We start from the raw sequence: 7,839 nt of genomic DNA on the forward strand, positions 1-7,839 counted from the left end.
TAGCCTACTCTAGCTGTAAACTGAAACCATCTGAACTTAAATATTCTACATATGATAAAGAATTGCTAGTTGTAGTACAAGCCTTACGTCAATGGAAACATTACTTAATGGGTTCTGAATTTATGATTAAAACTGATCAACAAAGTATTAGACATCTCCTTAGTCAACCCCAAATATCTGACCGACATATTAAATGGGCAGCTTTCATTCAAAGTTTTCATCCCCTTATACAATATCAACCAAGAAAAGAGAATGTTGTAGCCGACGCTTTAAGTAGAAGACCAACAATTCATAATATTTCTGTCATATCATTTGATTCCCTTATCCCTATGAAAGATACTATCATCAGGATATTACTTTTCAAGCTGATTGGAATAAATTAGTTGCAAATAATTGTGTAATGAAGAAGACCTAACTGTCCTAACTAAGGGGAAAGAGAGAGAGAAGGACTGCAGAAGAAGAGGAAGAGGAGAGAGAAAGGCAAGAAGAAGAGAGAGAAAGAGGGAGAAAGGAAGAAGAAGAGGTAGCCATGGAAGCTTGAGAGGTGAAAAGAGAGTTTCTTGATAATTTCTGTGATGCCTCAAAATACCCTCTTACACCTTATATACCGTCAGTGTGACTAGTATGTTCCCATGCCATATTCCTATGATCCCTGTTCATTACAAACCATCCCGTCTCATAAAGTTTTTGTCCTCAAAAACAAGGGATGTAGTCATGGACTGTAAGAGTGTGCTATAGGAAATCAGTGCCATAACTTTGTGTGGGAAATTCTGAATGGGGCAATTGAGGTGTCGTTACGGAGCCCATGAGATGTACTTTCAGCCCATGTGGCTGGGGCGGGGCTGCAATCAGGTCAGGACCAAAATTGGTACAAAATAAAGGGTTGTCTAGGAATTTCTAATGTGCAGTCCTAGATGGTATGGCTAGAGAAAAACAGCCATAACTTCCACTAGGGAACTCCGATCGAGGCAAGTAAGGTGTCGGAACGGAGCCCGCGAAGTATACTTTCTGGCCATGTATGGAGAATGGGGCTGAGAGTGGACCAGGACCAAATCTGGTACAAAACAGGTGGCTATCCAGATGCAAACTGCAGCCCAAAACAGGGGTCATGGTGAGGTGCCAGCCAACACGGCCTCCTTGAGGTGTGGGAATTCATCCAATATAGATGCTAGGCGCCAAGAGGCTTCCTCTATTGGTAGGCCTTGTCATTTGATCAAGTATTCATATATGGAATGGGTGCGGAGTTGCTTTTCACGTTGCCCAATGACTGCTTCCGGAATGTATTGAATAAGGCCCTCCTCATCTATGGGTGGGAGCTCCTCTACATGATCTTTGGGAGTGCCAATGAAAGGTTTCAATTGGCTCACATGGAAGACATCATGGATCTTAGTGGTGGAAGGGAGTTGGAGGCAGTAAGCCAAGTCCCCAACCTTCTTAATGATCTTGTAGGGCCCATAGTAACGGTGTGCCAACTTGTTGCAAGAGCCGTCCTTTAGTGTGGCATAACGGGATTTGGGGACCTTGAGGAGTACCATTTCACCCTCTTGAAAGTCAAGGGGTCTTCTTTTTGCATCAGCATGGAGCTTCATGTGCTCTTGAGCCCTTTTGAGGTTTACCTTGCATTGTTGAAGTAGAGCTTGCATGCGGTCCAGCTCTTCTTTTCCCAAGGGGTTGAGCTTTTCATTGAAGATCACGGTAGGAAGGGGCACCCAATAACCATACAATGCTTCGAAGGGAGAGACTCCAATGCTTGAATGAGTGGAGTTGTTGTAAGAAAATTCAGCCAAGTGCAGCCATACATCCCAAGAATTCTACACATCATGACAAAAATGTCGCAAATAAGTTTCAAGCCACTTATTGACTCTTTCGGTCTGCCCATCCGTTTGGGGATGATAGGCTGTAGACAGAGCCAATTTGGTCCCCATGGAGCTGAAAATGGTTTGCCAAAACTGACTCATAAATTTGGTGTCCCGATCATGTACTATGACTTGGGGCAAGCCATGCAACTTAAAAACATGGTCCATAAACTGAGTGGCAACTTGGGATGCTATAAACTGGGATTTTGTAGGGATGAAATGGGCTACTTTAGTGAGTCGGTCAACTACCACGTAAATGCTATCCCAACCCTTCTTGGTTGTAGGTAAACCAGTGATGAAATCCATGGTAATGTGGGTCCATTTTCCTTCGGGAATAGGTAAAGGCTGCAACAAACCACCCGGTTTAAGAGAGCTATCTTTATTTTTTTGGCAAGGCACACATCTAGACACAAAGTCTTTTACATCCCGCCATAGGCCTTTCCAATGGAAGCTTTTTGAAACTCGATCATATGTTTTGAAGACCCCTAAGTGGCCAGCAATCAAGGAAGAGTGCATCTCTTCAAGGATCCTTTGGGTGAAGGGAGAGGCATGGGGAATCACAATACGGCCATGGATCCAAATGAGGCCATTATGGAGCTGATATTGGGAATTCTCATCCAAGACACCTTGCTGTAATTTTTGGAAAAGAGGGCTGAATTTAGCATCAAGCAAGTATGCCTCTTGGAGCTCTTCAATCCAATCATGGTGGAGTTCAGTGATGGATGAGACCTTGCATGCCCACATGCGAGAGAGTGCATCGGCCACTACATTGTCCTTTCCACGGGTGTGGGTAATCTCAAAGTCATAGTTTTGTAGTGTCGCCACCCATCTACGTTGTTTTGGAGTGAGGTTGGGCTGAGTCAAGAAATATTTGAGCACACGGTGGTCACTTTTTACCTTGAATCTGCTGCCATACAAGTAGTGATGCCACTTTTTGATAGCATGAATGACTGCCAACATCTCTTGATCATAGACATGCAACTCTCTCTCTTTATCATCCAATTTTCGACTCTCAAATGCTATTACCCCATGTTCCTACAGCAAAACTGCACCAATACCCCGTCCACTAGCATGACACTGGATGGTAAAATCCTTTGAAAAATTGGGGCATACCAGGATGGGGACTGAAGTGAACAAGTCTTTCAACTGCTGAAAACTACAGGCAGCCAATTCATCCCATAGGAAAGCCTCTTTTTTCAGCTGGTATGTTAACGGGGCTGCAATTGTGGCATAATGGCGAATAAATCTCCTATAAAAGGAGGAGAGACCAAGAAAACCACGCAAGGAGGTAGTGATAGTGGGGGTGGGCCACTCCCGAACACATTGCATTTTTTTAGGATCAGCTTGGATGCCTTTTTCACTAACGATGTGTCCTAAGTACTCAACCTTCGTTTGCATAAAGACACACTTGCTTTCTTTGGCAAAGAGGCGGTGCTCTCTCAGTACATCAAAAATCTGTCTAACATGCTTCAAGTGCTCATGCATTGACTTGCTGTAAATGAGTATATCATCAAAGAATACCAACACAAACTGGAAAATCCATGGCTGCAATATCTTGTTCATTAAGCTCTGAAATGTGGCGGGGGAATTTGTGAGCCCAAATGGCATGACAAGGAAATGGTACAAGCCACGGTCAGTCTGAAAGGCTGTTTTGACTTCATCACCCACCCACATTCTGATTTGGTGGTAACCGAATCGCAAATCAATCTTAGTGAAGTAGTGTGCACCTTTGAGTTCATCAAGCAAGTCATCAATTCGAGGGATGGGGTATCTATTTTTGACGGTGATCTTATTGAGATCACGGTAGTCAATGCACAACCGGAAAGATCCGTCCTTTTTCTTAACCAATAGGACCGGGGAGGCATAAGGGGAAGAGCTAGGCTCTATGAATCCCATCTCAGTGAGCTCCTTGACTTGCTTTGCTACTTCCTCTCTCTCACATTTAGAGAGTTTGTATGGGGGTTTATTCATGGGCTTGGCATGGGGCTCCAAGTCAATCAAGTGATCCACCAATCTTTTAGGGGGAATGGTAGTGGGAGGCTGAAATAAATCCTCATACTCAGCCAAAAGTGCTTTTAGTGTTGCATTTTGCTTCCCCAAGGTGTGTTGGTCATCATTATCCTTATGCAAAAGCAAGACAAAGATTTGGGAGCGCTTCTTGAATTCCTTTTTGAGTTGTCTTGCTGTTATAAGCTGAAAATCTGTATTTTCTTTGATTCCCTCCAAGTGTACAAGCTGCCCATGCATTACAAACTCCATGTACAGCTGAGAGAAGTCCATAGAGATTTTTCCCAACTGCTGAAGCCAATCACATCCCAATACAACATCCATGGGGCCCATATCAAGGGTAATCAAGTCCACCTTTGCTGTGTAATTTTCAGCCAGCATGAGAGACACTTGTGTGCATACATGGGAGCTCACTTCCTCATTTCCATTGGCCACTTGAACCCGAAGGGGTTGCTGTAATTCAGTGGGAACACATGTCAAACGGCTAAGAGTTGATTTATTTACAAAGCTATGTGTGCTGCCACTATCTATGAGGATGTATACACTCTTGCCATCAACGTTACCATGCACCCGTAAGGTGTTCAGACTCCTAGAGCCGATCCATGCATCCATGGAGATTGAGCAGGCTAATATAGCAGTGAATGAGGGGTGCCAAGGGTCATTTCCAAGCATGTCATCAACGGGGTAGCCACCGAGGTCAAAAGGGAACCCGTCCAGTGAGTCATAAAACTGATCGGGATCAATATCCTCCTCATATTCAGCATTTTCAGCAAGTGTCATTATTTGAGAGCTGTCATGCATGTCCTCTTCCAACTTGTCACTATCTTCTAGTACATACATGCTATTAAACTTGACAGTGGCATTCTTAAAGGGGCATTTGGATGCATGATCAGTCGTGTACTTATCCTCGCATTTGAAACACAAGCCTTTGGCTTTTCTATCCTTGACAACTTCAGCAGGAATGAATTTTTGACCGTTGGGACTGAAGTCATTCCTGGCCTTATTTTCAGCATACTTTGGGTCACTTTTGAAGGGTGGTGATGTCCCAAAACTACCATATTTCCTTTCAACATTAAAAGTGGGGTAAGTAGGAATTTTGGGGCTACCATTCCCTGCATTATTGCTGCGATAATTAGTAGCATATGGGGGTTGCCTACTAGGGTATCTTTGCTGTTCGGCAATGGGTTGCATGCTCTCATTGCGGCGATACTTTCGACCATAGCATTCGGCCAATTCTATGGCTACAAACAGGGTGCTTGGCTTTTGAGCCATTACATCAGCTGAGAGATGCTCATCCAGCCCATAAATGTATTTATGCAATTTGGCCTCATCACTAACTGCCTCAACATACATGGATAAGTTCATAAACTAGTTGTTGTACTCCCTCACGATGAGATTTCGCTGATCAAATTGATACCATTGCCTACACATGACGGGTCTCATGTTGGCATAGGGTTTGGTTGAGCAGAGACAAGCGATCTATCTCGGGGGCACCTTCTTCAAACAAGTCTTCACAATCCTCCTGGTCTGAGCTAGGATCGTTCATTGAGGCACAGGAGTCCCTTATTTCACGCTGAAATTCCTCATGGGCCTTTGCTTTACCCTTGTGGCCTGCCATCCCAAGTGCAGTCTACCAGACCCCCTGTTACAGAAATGATGATAACTTGAGCTAGGGAACTCCGATTGCCAAACTTTCTAATTCAAATGAAAGCCCTTGATCCCCTCTACGAGGTTATGTAAAAATATCTCCAATAGTAAATGATTAGGGCTTTTCTGTAATCACTTTTTGTGGGCTGACTGTGTAGGACCGCTACCTGTCCCACAATACCTCTGGGCACAAAACTAAGTGTATCTCCCAAAGCATAGGGCAGAATGGGGAGGTTTTTAGCTTAGATCAAAGGGGAAAATGCCCTCTTCGAATCAAGCTATAGACCTCATGCTCAGTCACACGAGAAGGCTTTGCTGTAATCAGTTTTTGCGGGCTGATTGTGTAGGACTGTTGCCTGTCCCACAGTACCTCTGAGCACAAAATTGAGTGTATCTCCCAAACCGTAGGGCATAATGGGGAGGTTTTTAGCTCAGATTGAAGGAAAATATGCCCTCTTCAAGTCAAGCTATAGAGCTTGCGCTCAGTCACACAAAGAGGCTTTGTTGTAATCAATTCTTGCGGGCTGACTGTGTAGGACTGGCTGTCTGCAATATCCTGCAAAGGTTCCCTCAAGAAGCATACTTTATCCCAATGGTGAGGATCTTATCCCAAACATCCAGGGCCTCAATGGTGGCTCTCAATGCCCCATAAAGCCATACATTCTTTGGATCCATAGCTCATTGCTGAGACCAGTTCCACACTGCATTCCCTGCCCTTCTTGCATTGCATCCACCATACATTACCAAGCGGTTTATGACATTACCAATGCATGTAGAGGTTTGTAGGCTCAAGTGATCAGGGTTCGGGCTATTCCATCAAATGTACCTGCACTTGCAATAATTCTTTGGGCTCTGGATCACCGGGAGGTGGGCAAAGTTCCCCCTAGGCCGGGTTGTGCACCCCTTCAGGGTCTTTGATGGCAAGGGGGGGTTACCCCTCTTTTGTCTTGCCACCTCGCCTGGCATCGGGCTTTTCCTCACCCGGAATATACATGGCAGACATTTATTAATTAAACAACCAGCATGAGATGCATTTCAGAAATCAAAATTTTGGGCTTTTCATGAAGTGCATGGAATTGGAATGGGGAATAGGGATAGGGAGCTTACCGGCAGTGACTCACTGTCTGCTCACCCTTATACAATGGATTTTTTTATCACTTCTTGGCTCAACCAATTCACAAGAAGCCAAACGGGTTATGGGTAAGCAAAACATAATCACAATGAAGCTTCAGCATGAGTAAAATCCATTCCAGAACTATAAGATCAAAGGGAAATGACTGGGACAATCAATTAGCATGCATTCAAGGTCTGGGTCTCCTATTATCTACTTGGACTCATACATTCTCTCAAAAAAATGGATGGGATTCAAAAAGAGGCTTAAACGGAGAGAATGAGAGCCAAGAATCAGTTACCTTGAGTCTTTTGGAGAAGAAGGTAGCCACTAATGCCACCTCAGTCCTCCATGAGAGCTCCATTTGAACCCAATGGCTCCATGGCTTCAAAATGGGTTTGCTTCATCAAGAAAGGGTGAAATCAAGCTTGGGGCAGGATGGTTCAGGACCTCCCCATGAAGAGTTCTTGCTGAAATTGAGGTCCTACTCCATAGCCATGGCTGCCCACAAGTGCTTGCCTTCAAATCTTGCTTGTAATCTTCTTCCCGTTCTTCTTGATGGCTAAAATCTTGAGCAATGTTGAAGAGGGACTCCTAGGGACCAAGGAGAGACCAAAATCTTCAGGATTTCTGAGCTTCATGCCAAGGTTCCATGGCTGACATGGACTGTACCATGACCAGGGTTTCTTGAGTGCAAAATGTCCCTGATGCTGCCCAAAATAGTTGCCAAGGGCCAAGGTTGAAACCAGGAGGGAGGGGAGAGCTGGGAGGGCTGCCCTGCAGGCCAGGAAGCAGCCCGTTTTTTTGCGCCGCAAATTTCGGGTTGCTCCTGGGGGGGGGCACAAGCAGGGAAGACCAAGGTGCTGCTGCTCAATGTGCTCCTCCAACTGAGGGGAAGACCTTAGGACAAGCCAATCTTGATGTGGAAGAGGAGGGGGAGCAGGATATCTAAATTTCTTGGGCTGGAGCTTCCATGGCAGCTTGGGGAAAAGAGGAGAGAGAAGGTCTTCTTGAAAAGTAACTAAGTTTTTGGCCTTCTCTAACTGTGCTGCCCTCCTTTTTGCCCCCTAAAAAACTTGCATGAAAATTAGTGACGACCTGTCAAATTTGTCTGCCCGCCTCCAGATTTGTCCATGGTTCTTGGGAAAGCTCCAAGAAAGGCTGCCACAGTCTTCAAGAGGGCTGACAGCCTGCCTGAGTACTCCTGTGTACCTGTGA

This window comes from Lygodium microphyllum, chromosome 12, assembly GCF_053477565.2.
Source record: "Lygodium microphyllum isolate KBCC chromosome 12, Lygodium_microphyllum_v1.1.10, whole genome shotgun sequence".
In the NCBI taxonomy this organism is placed as follows: domain Eukaryota; kingdom Viridiplantae; phylum Streptophyta; class Polypodiopsida; order Schizaeales; family Lygodiaceae; genus Lygodium; species Lygodium microphyllum.